A 12779-nucleotide genomic window follows, 5' to 3' on the forward strand; every position below is an offset into this window, starting at 1 on the left:
GCGACTTGAGCTGCCTAGGCAACTCAGTCCAGGGTGCCTAAAACCCCCTCCAACCCTCCTAAGTACCCCAGACAGAGTGGCACCACTTTGGAGGACTTCTGTGGAGAAGCCCACCAAAAAGTGGAACAAAGGGCTCGACTTGGGTTGGAGTCACAGAAGAGAACACAAACGCCCTTTTAGAATCAAGTTTGGGCAAAAAATACCAACCGGAGAATTAATATTAATTAAATAAACCGGCGGTATGTTCGAGGCTACCATAAATAATTAAATAAAGATAGTAGCCTAAAACAATGGGAAATCCCATAGGAAAATATTTGCGGTTGAATATAAAAAGTAGTATCCACTGCCACCAGCCAAAACTCGAACAGGGGGGACGGAGACGTGCCCCCTCGACTAACAGACCCCGGGGCAATTGAATTGCCCCAGCCAGTACGTCCACAATATGATGGTTTGTACTGGTTCTGTTCAGAATTTAAGACTAGTAAAGTCAATGGTGACTTTACATGCACTGGGAGACAGTAGTCAGTCCCAGGGTATGGAGTCTATAGTGGGGGGTCACTATGACACCCCTGTGTTACTGCACTGAGGGTGCTGTGTAACACACATCACAAAAACACATGAAGCCCTATGGGGTAAAAGGTCCCATAGCCCATTAAACACATCTAGATTCAAAGAAACACACTCAAATCATGCCCAAGAGTGAGGGTAAAAGAGTCTCACTCTTGGCAGGAGAAAAAAATAAACCCCAAAAATCCAGCAAAGCTGCTGGGGGACTCACTAGGTTAGGAAATTCAGCCTAAACAGAGAATTCTCCCTAACACTTATCACTACCAAAGCAGCAGATATCATCTAGTACAGGCATAGGAATCTTCAATGGAGAATCATTTTCTTATTATAGATTAGCGCCCTGAATGTGAAGTCAGGCAGCAGCCCAGATAATCATGGGCTTGTAATGCGTGCCTTAACCCTGGTTATTGATCTGCAGAACTGACCCCCAGACCTGCTTGATGCTGAGAATGTCACGATTTTCATTCCGTGCACCTGCTCCTCCACCACCTGTCAGTGGTGCCCCCAGACAGTTTTACATGGGGTGGCACACTGGATTTGCTTGGGGTGGCACACCAAACAAACAAATGGGTGTTCGTCGGTAGGGGGACCAGTGAGAGGGCCAGCATTTTTTATAACAGTGGCAGTGATCCCTCTTGCCGCCCCCCCTCTCCACCTGGCGGCACCACTGCCACCTGTGTCACCTCTAGAACCCAAACTCTACCTCTGACTTCTACAGCCCCTCCCCCAACCCTTATTGGCTTACTTATCTCATGCTATTACCTCTCATCCCTGTCACTGTGGCTGCTTCTACAATGGAGAACGCACTACCAGTAGTACCCTTCACCATTTTCTCAGTGGCCATCTTTTCTTTCATTTCTTTTAATTGATAAATGGCCATCACGCCCTTCTATAACTCACATGCACTTATGCATTATACAGTTATTTTTTTTTAAAAACCTACTGAGTCCCACCTTCAATGGCAATAATGTACTTTTCATACTAAGATAGCAACGGGCAGAGTGCAAATATCTGTTAACATAACATAACATAATATAACATAAGCAACCAATCTATATGCTGAAGGAAACAGAACATGGATGGCATCTTTGTGTGTGAGAATTCATCTCCCTGGTAGAATGGATTTCCAGGATAAATCTCTATCCTGCAACAAGAAGAGATGTTTGGTTGTCTCTAAAGATTTTAAACACAATAAAAAGTCATTTGGGAATGTTCCCATCTATCCCATGTCCCCCTAGCTTCTTTTTAATGGAGTAAACCTAGTCTAGGCCTAGTGGTTCAAACTCTGCCCTTCTTAATGTCTACTATATCTACACAAGTGTGTCTTAAACCTTTTGCCATCACCTGGAAATACTTGAGAGTACAGTTGTTTTTACTTTACCTCAGCTACAATGCTCAAACCCACATGGCTAGATTAATATGGAAACATCTTCTTTACACGGTCAATGCAAGATATAGGGCCTCATTCCGAGTACGGCGCTAACCAATGGCGCTATTAACGCCTTGGTTGACGCCGTACCCGGACCAGCAGCGCCTTGGTGGATGGCGGAATCACCGCCCCATTCCAAGGTTGGCGGGGCGGTAATTCCCCATTCACCAAGGCTCTTCCCCATTCCCGAATGAGCCCCCATAGGGCTCAATGGGAATGGGGAAGATGCAAATAACGGTGACCGTTCATTACGGTCACCGTTATTGGCTTGGAGGCCCCTTTGCGCCCTCGACTTTAACACCTGCTCAAAGCAGGCGTTAAGGGCGAGGGCGCAGAGGGAACTCGGAGTATGGCGGTAAGGGATTACCGCCACCGGTCTCGTTACCGGTGGCCGCTATCCCTTACCACCATACTCGGAATGAGGCCCATTGTCTGTGCACGTCACATTTTCATAGTACCAAGAAGCAATTATCTTGTCAACTGGGTTGACTCAATTCTGAAAATCTAGACCCAGTATTTTTGCAGATTCAACTTATAGTAGCCATTAAAAAGGGCATATTCAGTTCCCAGTATATCACTTCTATGAGGGTGAGGGTTTTGGACTCCCAAGTATCATTTAATGAAGTTACTTTCTAAGGAGCAGCGATTTGGAAAACGTTCAACAACTCAGATTGTAGCTTTGTGAGACTATAGATCTAGCGTTGTCCCTGCCAGGCTGTCAACGGTGCTCTCATAGCATGAGAGATGATGTGGGCATGGAATGAAAGCAGAGCCCAGATAGATTGATCCATTGAGATGATATGATATGATATATGATATTTTATTTGTATTGCGCTCGTACACAAGTGCACAAGTGTTTCAGAGCGTGACTAGGCAAGGGAGGGGAACATGGGAGAACACAACAGTGATCTTACTAGGCCCAGTGACATTGAGAACGCGCAAGTGCATGGGAAAGGGAAAAGGGGAAAAAGTGCATGGAAGGGGGAGAGTGGAAAGTGCGGAGCAGAGGAGAGCAGATACATAATAATAAATACAAATAAATAGAAAATGAAGGGAATAAACAGTGGTAGTGCAGCCAGCAAGTGGCAAGTGTTGTATTTAAGGCAGCAGACTTAGTGAGAAGGGAAGGATAGTTGATAGAGAAGCAGTTGGAATAGATGGGAGAAACAGAAAGCGCCATGAGTGGAAAAGAGAGGAGGCAGAGGGAGGAGTAGGCAAGTAAAGCAGTACTGAACAGTCCCTGGGCTAGCAGGTATTTGGATGTGGTTTGTCCAGCCTACGAAATGGGTGAATCTCACCCCAAGATCATTGATGGATTTTACTAGAACTATAAGAAGGTTGCCGCCAGGCTACAGATCAATGGATTAGTTCTCCACTCCTTCCTCCCATTATCATCACCCTAGATATTCCCTGAATTATGCTAAGTGCACCAAGTCCATGGTGGAGTTTACACCATGGGGGTAAAGTTGGTGCACTTAGCACCAAGGTTGTAATGAGGCCCAAAAAGTATTGGGGTGAGCATGAATGACTGATGCACTCCTCTTTAAATTTTAAATTTTTAGGTGAGGTTCCTACCTTTGATCCTGCTCTACACTATCTGTATTACCTTTGTAAGGATGATAATCCATTGGAGTCAGCCCCCGTGAATAGTTCACTAGCTGTTGAAGTCTACAGAATGAAAAGTGACTTTTTCGATCCATGCAGGCACCATATGTTGGGCAACCGTTTATTGTCCAGTAATAGGTATATAATTAGGCCTATAATGGAAGTATTACATTTTATCCTATTGATGTGTAACCCTGCTATGTATTTCAGCCTTGGCATTCCTCAATGAAATCAGCCGAAAGCACTTCAGATCTTCTATTGGCCCTTTTTAGTGTGGGCCATTAGGTGTTGCTTGCGACACCTATAAGCCACCACTATTGCATTGGAGAACAGATAGGGAGGAATGGCATATGAGGAGGGACACACAGGAAGGACATATGAGGAGGGACACAGAGTCTGTATGTTTTGTTTGGTTATGTGCCAACCAATTGACTGTCCGTAGCCATGCTAATCCCTATGGCCATTCCCACCCATTCCTGCATCTGCCCGCCCAAAACACCTCCTCATGGGAGCCCTTTGAGCTTTCTTTTATCAAGCCTTACGATCAGGCTTTGGCAAGCATTGGCAAAGCCACTGAAGTCCTGTTTAAAACAAGCATTGGCAAGGCCAACATTTTTGGCTTGTTCCAAGCTTTTGCCAGGCACTGCTATTAGATGTCCAGGTACTCACACCATTTTGCACCTGCTGCCAACAATGGGTAGTTAATATCACTACAGCTGTGCCTGGCACTTGTCATTTACATTCCCACACAAAAGCCCAAACTGTTGACATTGCCAATGCTTGTATATTTCTAGGTATAGGAACAGCATGTCCCCATGTAGATGGCCCCACACCTAGTACAATGATAGCTTTAAATAAAAGTGTCAGTACTGGGGTAAAGATCTCTGTGTTTCCTTCTTAGATGTAGCCCCTCTTATATGTGCTGGGGAGCCTTGTTCATTTGTTGTGAGGTTATTGATCGATAGTTGTATTCTACAGTGGCAGGAGCGAATCCCATATACTCATTATGACAAGGTTTGTTTTAGTTTTACACTTTCAGTTCTATTTGTAAGTAACTTTCTAAGGGCAACCCGTATGTTTGTCAAGCTGTCACACAAATAGCATCCGTAGCGGCTCCATTTAACTTCTAAGGGCCCTTCGCCACAATGGCTCGGAAGGATGAACTCTTGTTCAGTTTGATAGCATGTATCTGCCATGGGTTCCTAATGTACATATCCCTTTTAATTATTAACACATTTCTAGCTTTTGGTAGAGCCTTTGCCATTCCCAATCTGTTTTCATCGTCTACTTTCTTTGAATCAATTCATGGACTTGCCCCCCTAATCTGGCTACATCTGTCTCCTTCTTGACTCCTCCTTGCATCCTACAGAGTAGTCGCCTCAAACTTTCTGTATCTCGGGCCACCATATGAATCCTCTGACTTCCACTCCTTCTCCCTCCTCGCTCCCCATCTCTGGAAAACCATATCCCCACAAATCAAAAAGCATCACCAGTATTCTTGCATTGAAGGCCATCCTCAGGCTCCACCTACCCTCTCCAGAAGGGTTCCTGCACATCCCATTACCCCCCTACTGCAGAACACCCACCAACTCCACCCATGAACAGTATATCTTGGCCACCCCATTGTACAAACCCTTCTATTTATGTATTCAGTGTCTGCTGTTCAAAGTCTCTATCCCCTGTCCACCTTTACGATCACCATTTTCTTTTTCCACCCTACTCTCCTCCTCACATGAAAGATTGTTAAATTCTTAACTACCTACTGTAAGGCATACACTTTTACAGCTCCAATCTTGGCTATGATTGCTTATGTACATGTTTCTGGTTGAAACACCATGGAGATCATTTTGCTACTGCCCGTAATATGGAGGCGGAGAACTGTGACATGTAGAAATACACGTAGACGGCAGTCTGCCACCAAATTTTGGTAATTTGCACAGCAGAGTGCAAATGTGCAGGGCAAAAGGTGGCAATTGTAATGTTGCCAGTGCTACTCTTGGACTACGCTTCTTCCACATGAGCTGCCTCCCCAGGATCATATTTAATTTACGAACATTTCCAGGTGGGTTGACCATTGGCATTACTTAAGAAATGTACAGCAGCCATGGCAGTGCTCTTATTTTAGCAAGTGCCAGTCGGCCTACTGTCGATCGAGGGAAATTTACCCAGAACTCTGCTGGCTTACCGAAGGCAATGAATCCTTTCTCCACATTTTGCAGGCATTTGTGGGTGCGTCAGGCATCCACCCACTGATTCAGCAATAGTATACATTGTAGACTGATCCATTTACCTCTAAACCGGATAATGACCCAAACTCCCTTACTGTATCTAATACTCGTTCCAGTTCACGCTCGGGCTCAAGTACATAGAAGAAGATGTCGTCCGCATAGAGTGATATACAGTGCGCCGTGTGTTTATATGAACTTCCCTGTGCGTTCTCTGAGTTACCCTTATCAGAGGCTCTACCTCTATTAGTAATGACAATATCAATGTCAAGAGTAGGCATCCTTTCCTCCCACCTCTGTGTGCCTGCTAGATATTCAACACTGTTCTGTTCACACTAACTCGGGAATTTAGGCCCACGTATAATAGTTGCACTCCAAGTGTATGAATTGTGATCCAATTCCATTTCTCCTAGCACAGCCACACAAACTCCCAATGTATTGTGTCGAAAGCTTCAAGTCCAGACTGACCACTGGTAGCCTCTGCTGATTTCCTATGCTTGTGCAGCTGGAAGAATAGCCTTCCTAAATGATGCATAGTGTTCATGCCTGTGATGGAGCCCATCTGAGAGAAGCATGGCCTACATGCACTAGGCAGCCAGGTGTGCAAGCAAGGGCTGCCTTGCAGGTAAACCAAGCAGTCCTCTGTCTGGGATGGGAAGTCAGCGCAGTCGAGAAATGTGGTGCAAACCCTTGTTTCATGTTATGAGTCTTGCTGTGACGTATTGTGTGGCCCTAAGCGGGGCCAGTACGTCACCAGAATGCCAGTCAGGAGGGCATTGCCCCCATCGGTGTGGGAGATTACCAGCTATGACACATCAACCTATATTATTTCCTTTTTTCACTCCTGCCTATACCCTCTTTCACCATGTGCCAGCCATGCCCATTGCCCCTTCTACAGTCTCCCCCCTAAAAATAAATAATTACGGCCATCGATACCGACTGCTTGGCCACCATTGTCCCAGAACACGGTAGTAATGAAGACTGATTAGACTATTGGCAAAATGGTCAGGGCAGTGTTAAGAATCATCTAAGAAGGGGATTGTTGATGGGACGGATGGGAAACCAGGGCGGGCTGTCTCATGAATGTTTCCTGGTGTAAGTACTCATCTATTTTAGGGTGACAGAAGATTTACCTGCAAGAACAAAGAGAAATATGCCAACGCAGAGAACAGCATCAAGAAAACCACCATAATATCCACAAGCATACCTGCAATTTTGAGAAGCCATGCATGCTTGTTACTCAGGGGGTAATTGCAGATATAGAGTGATTGTATGTGCACACTGACATATGCCTCAAAATGGGCATTTCAGAAGCAACAGATCCACACATGTGTGACTGAACAGAATGAGGGTGTTCCTAGCCAAAAGCTACGTTATGAATTATTAGCAATGCCCAAGCCTTGAAACGTCCATCTGTTGTGCAGGCGCCTTACAAATATCCAATCAATAAATCTTTCTTGATTGTTTTAAAAACTAAACTTTTGTATATTGAAAAGTTGATTTATTTCAGCTAAATCAATAAATAAAAAATAAATAAATAAATAAGGACCATAGTCTGAGGTGAGAGATGAAGTCGTTGTGCTCAAACAGCTCTCAAAGCAACAAGTATGCACAGTTGATCAAGAGTGAGTAAACTAAATTACAATATATGCATTTCTGGGATTACCACGTGAACTGCCACCAGCTTAACATAAAATAGAAGGCGTTTGGTGACAAAAGTAAGCACCGAACAATGCAATGTGTATAAAGCCCCAAAGTAAGATTCCATACCCGGTCATTAACAAGCATGGTAATCAGAGGGTATTGATTTCCAGGTAGGAAAATGCAATGGAATTAACAGCATTTGCTTGAACAGAAAGGAGATACTGACTCATCATATTAAGACTCGTGTAGAGGACTTTCAGAGACCAAACAATGATATGTTTCACCGAAAGTATGAAAAAAAAGTCAATAATAACGTTTTTCTTGTGCCTACAGAAATTATGATGTATCCTAATCAGGATTGCAAATACCAGAAATATGAAGATAATCAAAGACAGCAGATAGTTATCCATACTGGTAAAATGTGGAACATAGTATTACAGTGGAACTGCTGGCATATGTTGTGGGCACAACTTTATTATATTTAAGTCCCATAGGAATGCTGTTCTATATTATGGGCAATTTTACGAAAGTGATTCACAGTGACAATACCGGCATACATTGTGGACTCAGCATCAAATGGTCTAAAGGGCATTTGCTGGCATACATTGAAGGCAGCGATACATTAAAGTGCTACAAATAAATAAATAAATGCAATTTCAGTTTCAATACAGGCATGTATTTTAGGTAAACCATTATGTACATGGTTTTCAGTGGGAATGCTGTCATATACTCGAGGAGTGTGTTCTAGCACCTTGAAGTGTCTCATGTGCTAGATGGAATTACAAATAACGATCTCAAACCCAAATAACCAGACAGGCTCAAAGAATGTGGCAAACTACTCCTTTATTATTAGCTAGAAATGAAATAGGGCTATCTGGCTAACAACAAGCGGCAGTTCATGCACTCACAAACAAATATGAATATACATAGGTTGCATATCTCGATATGTATTATCTATGACATCATCCTACATGGCAAACTTTAAAACCTATTGAAGGGAGGGATTGGTTAAGGGAACATACATACATATATATTATGTAACTACTAACGATATAACTGGATGCCCCTTATCTGTTGGGCATGCCTCGAATTACCTCTAAATACGTATAATACTGATTATATTGGAAAAATGGCAGTGAGTTGGCCCATGCAACATTGAATGTCGTGTTGCTACACAGACCCTCTGATTGGTTAGCATGCTTTCCCAACCTTTGACTGTTGGCTCGTTAGCAGCACGCAGGCAAAACAAAACACTGGTGCCAAGAGTAACATCAGATTACACCCCACTTTCCCAATTAGACCATCATCTCTTATCGGTCAGGCCCCAAGCCAATGTTTCTCCTTTGTAGTTGACCTTGAAGCCTGTTCTCTGTTCTGTGACATTCAAGGGAGTGTAGGCACACCATTATCTTCATTTGGGTTTAATGAGTAGCCCTTGTTTTTGACTCCTGAATCACGTGTGAGGAGACCGCAAATGTGTCCATTTCTACCTTCTTTTCACTGCTATTTGATTCAAGTGAGCTCAGTGTCATAACCCTCCTTGGCCTCTGGAGACTTGCTGACTCCATCTTGCAAAGGTTTTCAGCACCTTAAATTGTCTAATACTTGGCTCTTGCAGATGTTTTCTTTTTTGCTTAATCTAAGAGAAATATGCCTTACGCACATGGCTTATCCTTTTGACTCACCTTGTACCTTGCAATTATTCCTTGAAGTAGCATCCTTGATCCCCAACAGTCTCCACTTTATTCCTCACACAAAGCTGTTTTTCCAACATCTCCTTTCTCCCCTGGTCTGTCTCCGAGCCAGCTTGATTGGTTTCCACATGGGTCCGGCATTCATCTTTCCATCATAGCCACTCTAGCCACGTTATGTTTTCCTCTGCAGCAAGCTTTGATATGTCTTGTCTATCTTTTATTTCTGCGTATATAAACTTACTAGTGAGCAGTCTACTTTATCTTCTATACATATAGGATTTCTTTTATATCTTGATTACATGTTTCTCTTGTTACTTCAGTTACATCTTTATTATTTTTATATTTGCATATCGTTTCAGCGCGTCTCAGTATCTTTCCTCCATGACGTCATTCTGCCCTGTCAGATTTCACTTAGTGCGCAGACATACTTCCACCCTCTCACTGTGAGGGTACATTTGATCTAGTTGTTTGAGTGCATATCATCTCTCATACACTCCATGCGGTATTGGGATGATACCTGCTGCCCCACATAAGGCTCTTCCCTGCTGTTACAATATGATGGAGGTGAGGGGGCGGGAGCCATGGGTGACATGTCCACCTGGTCCTCTACAGGCGCATGTGACATGACTGTGATGTACAGTGGCAATGGAGGCATATATATATGGAAATAACTTCATTAAAGTGATTTACAGTAGCAATGATGGAAAATAGTGTGGACATAGCTTATTAAAGTGATTTATAGTAGCATGCAGGCATCTAAGGGTGCCATCATCATGAAAGTGTTCTACACTGGTGCTGCTGATGTATATGAAAGTATTTTCCAGTACTAAAGCTAACATGTACTCTTGGCAGTAGTTTCATGAAATTGGTTTACAGTGACAATGCTGGCACATATTATGAACACAGGCAAAATGTAAAATATTCTAGAATACTCCTGTGTACTGTTTGTGATATGGCATCTACTGGATTGTTTCTTGTTTTACCCTAGAGAACCGATTGTGAATTGTGTGGCTTTTTACCCCCAATGTTTCTCGAAATTGCATAAAGTGCACGATCAACATATTATTTAAAGCAATGTTCTCGGAGGTAGAACCTGCTACATTACCGAGTTTTCCCTCGCTATGCTCGATTGCGTGCATTTTATTAGAGCAGCAAGAAGGGGATGTCTTTTCTTTTTTGCACTGTCCATCAGGTTCCCTGCAGTTGTATCTGCTTTTGAATTGTACAAAATAAACTGCTGTCACGTCTGTCAAGAGGAGATGGCAATTTCTTTTTTTTTCCAGGGACATCTCCCTGATGCTTCTCTGGGTCTTTTCAGACAATGTATTCATTCCCTTCTTTAGAATTGTAGTGATTGCTGCCTCCACCACTTCAAAGTGTGCAAAATGTTTCTGTTTGCAAATAAATGTAGGAACAAGAAAATGAGAGCTATATTTCAGGATGCTGCATTTGTAAAGAATGTGTGCTAACAAATTGCATTTTGTATGGCTTTTTCATTAAATTGCAGATCGGGAATATGAACCAAAAACAGAGTGGGGATTGTGAGAAGGTGACATGGAGTCTACAGGGCACGAGTGTTTGGGGGGTTAGGAGAAAAACACCAAGAATTTGGTGAGGACTCCAAAGAAAAGTAGTGGGTGCCGTATGCAGCAAGGCCCATGAGTGACACCAGAAACAACCTGACACAAATATTCTTTGGAAGGCAAAATGGCTGCATTTCTTACATTTCTTACATCATCAACCAATGCGACAAAGCCATACATGAATCACATCTCCAAAGATTGTTACCTCATCATTGCGTCATAGTTACATCATCAATTACGTAATTTACGTAACAGAGTGTGGCGGAGTGGCGGTGGCCATCCCCTCACGTTCCAGGATGGGCCTGAGGAAAATATGTGAACCCTTAAACTGACCAGACGCGCTCCGCTGGACCAGTGAGGACCACTTTATGATCCCCTGGCACGACACCTCACTGTTCTGTGCCTAACGTAGGACCATAACCTAAATCAGCAATAGATCTCCCTTCCAGTGACCCAATTGGTTGAGCCCTAGCTCAAATTAATGCAATATGCCACAACCTACTGCAACACAAGGACAAACTCTAATAGGGTGGGTAGGTGGCAAAACAAATTAATCCTGCCTTTGCAGCTCACTGGCCCGGGTGGGGCAAAAGAGAGGCTTGTGCCCCCCTCATTGTACCCGCCCAAGACCATTTGGCTCCCACTTCTGGTGCCGAGGAGTGGCACCTGCCAGTGACGTCCCATGCCGCCCAGTGCCAGGGTGGTCCACCCCCCTTTCTGGTGCCCCGCCCTTCCTGGCCTGCCACCACCCCTCCCAGTATGTCACCCTGCTAAATGCTGGGGCTTCTCCTGAAATCAGGGGAAAACAAAGGATTTGTGAAGGTTAGATTGGTAACTTTGAGAATTTTCATGAATCTGTCAGTTGGCAGAATGACATACCTCTCTATTTTATTTATGTGGTCATCAAATAAGAATTCATTTAGTTTGGTACTTTGCATAGTGCTAACATGCTGCCTTCAGGCTGCCTCTTTCTGTAATGCCACAAACAGGCGATGTTCAGACTACTGCAGTAAACTGAGTGAGCAAAAGTGTTCCACAAGGTTTATGCCAGGGCACCAGGCCCTCGGCGTGTGAAAAGAGATGAGGTTCCACATGCCCTGTTATATAAGTGGCACAGTCGGGTGTCCCAAGAGATACTATCAAGTGGGGATAGACACAGTGCTTAATTCGTAAGAAAATATGTGCCAATGCCCACATTTTCTAGCATGCCTGTAACACTGCAGGTGGCCAGTTTCCCTGCCATTGCTGCCACCACACATAGCTGCTCTCCACAGTATGGACACATTTGAGGTTGAACTACAGCTCGCACCTGTTCATTGTGGTTGATTGATGTTCTGACTTTCATTACTGAGTCAGAGACAATAAGTGCCACAGCTCCGAAATAAGTGCCAGGGCTGGGCCCTGGCAAACACCCCTACAATTAAAGCACTGGATAGAAATAACCTATCAGTAATGGCCTTGAACTTGTTAATCCCTCAACAAGTTAATTTAAATGTGCCTGCTCTTCCAGCAGTCCTCCTGTGATGAATCTACTTCTGGGGCACCATTGGTCCAGGGATAACTATCGGTTTCTAAACCATCAGTCAGCCCCATAACTCTGGTACACCAGGGGGGATCCAAACAGATTGAAAACACAAGCACATTTAAACCTCTGTGTGCAATTTCAGTATCGTGGATGGAACGGGAGGCTAATCTCCCGAAAGGTCGTGGATCGTTGGTTAGTTGCAACACAGGGAAAATACAATTAGCCAATGATAAAAGGAACTGTCCCGTCAAGGTTATAAAAAAAATATCTACTTTGTTATTATCACAACAGGCAGTTCTAGCACACTACAAAATACAAACCACCCTGTAAAGGAATGCAGAGGACAGATAGTTTTAAAGAAGGAAAAGGGATACACTCTGGACACTCACAGGAGGGTAGTCGGTATAGTAATAATCGCAATAGTTCAAGAATACTTGGTTTCAGCACAAAGGGAGCAATGGATCGTAAAATGTCACTAGGGGCCTTTGGCAAAGGAACCGAGGGACA

This window comes from Ambystoma mexicanum, chromosome 2q (assembly GCF_040938575.1).
Source record: "Ambystoma mexicanum isolate Mex_15411 chromosome 2q, UKY_AmexF1_1, whole genome shotgun sequence".
NCBI classification, from domain to species: domain Eukaryota; kingdom Metazoa; phylum Chordata; class Amphibia; order Caudata; family Ambystomatidae; genus Ambystoma; species Ambystoma mexicanum.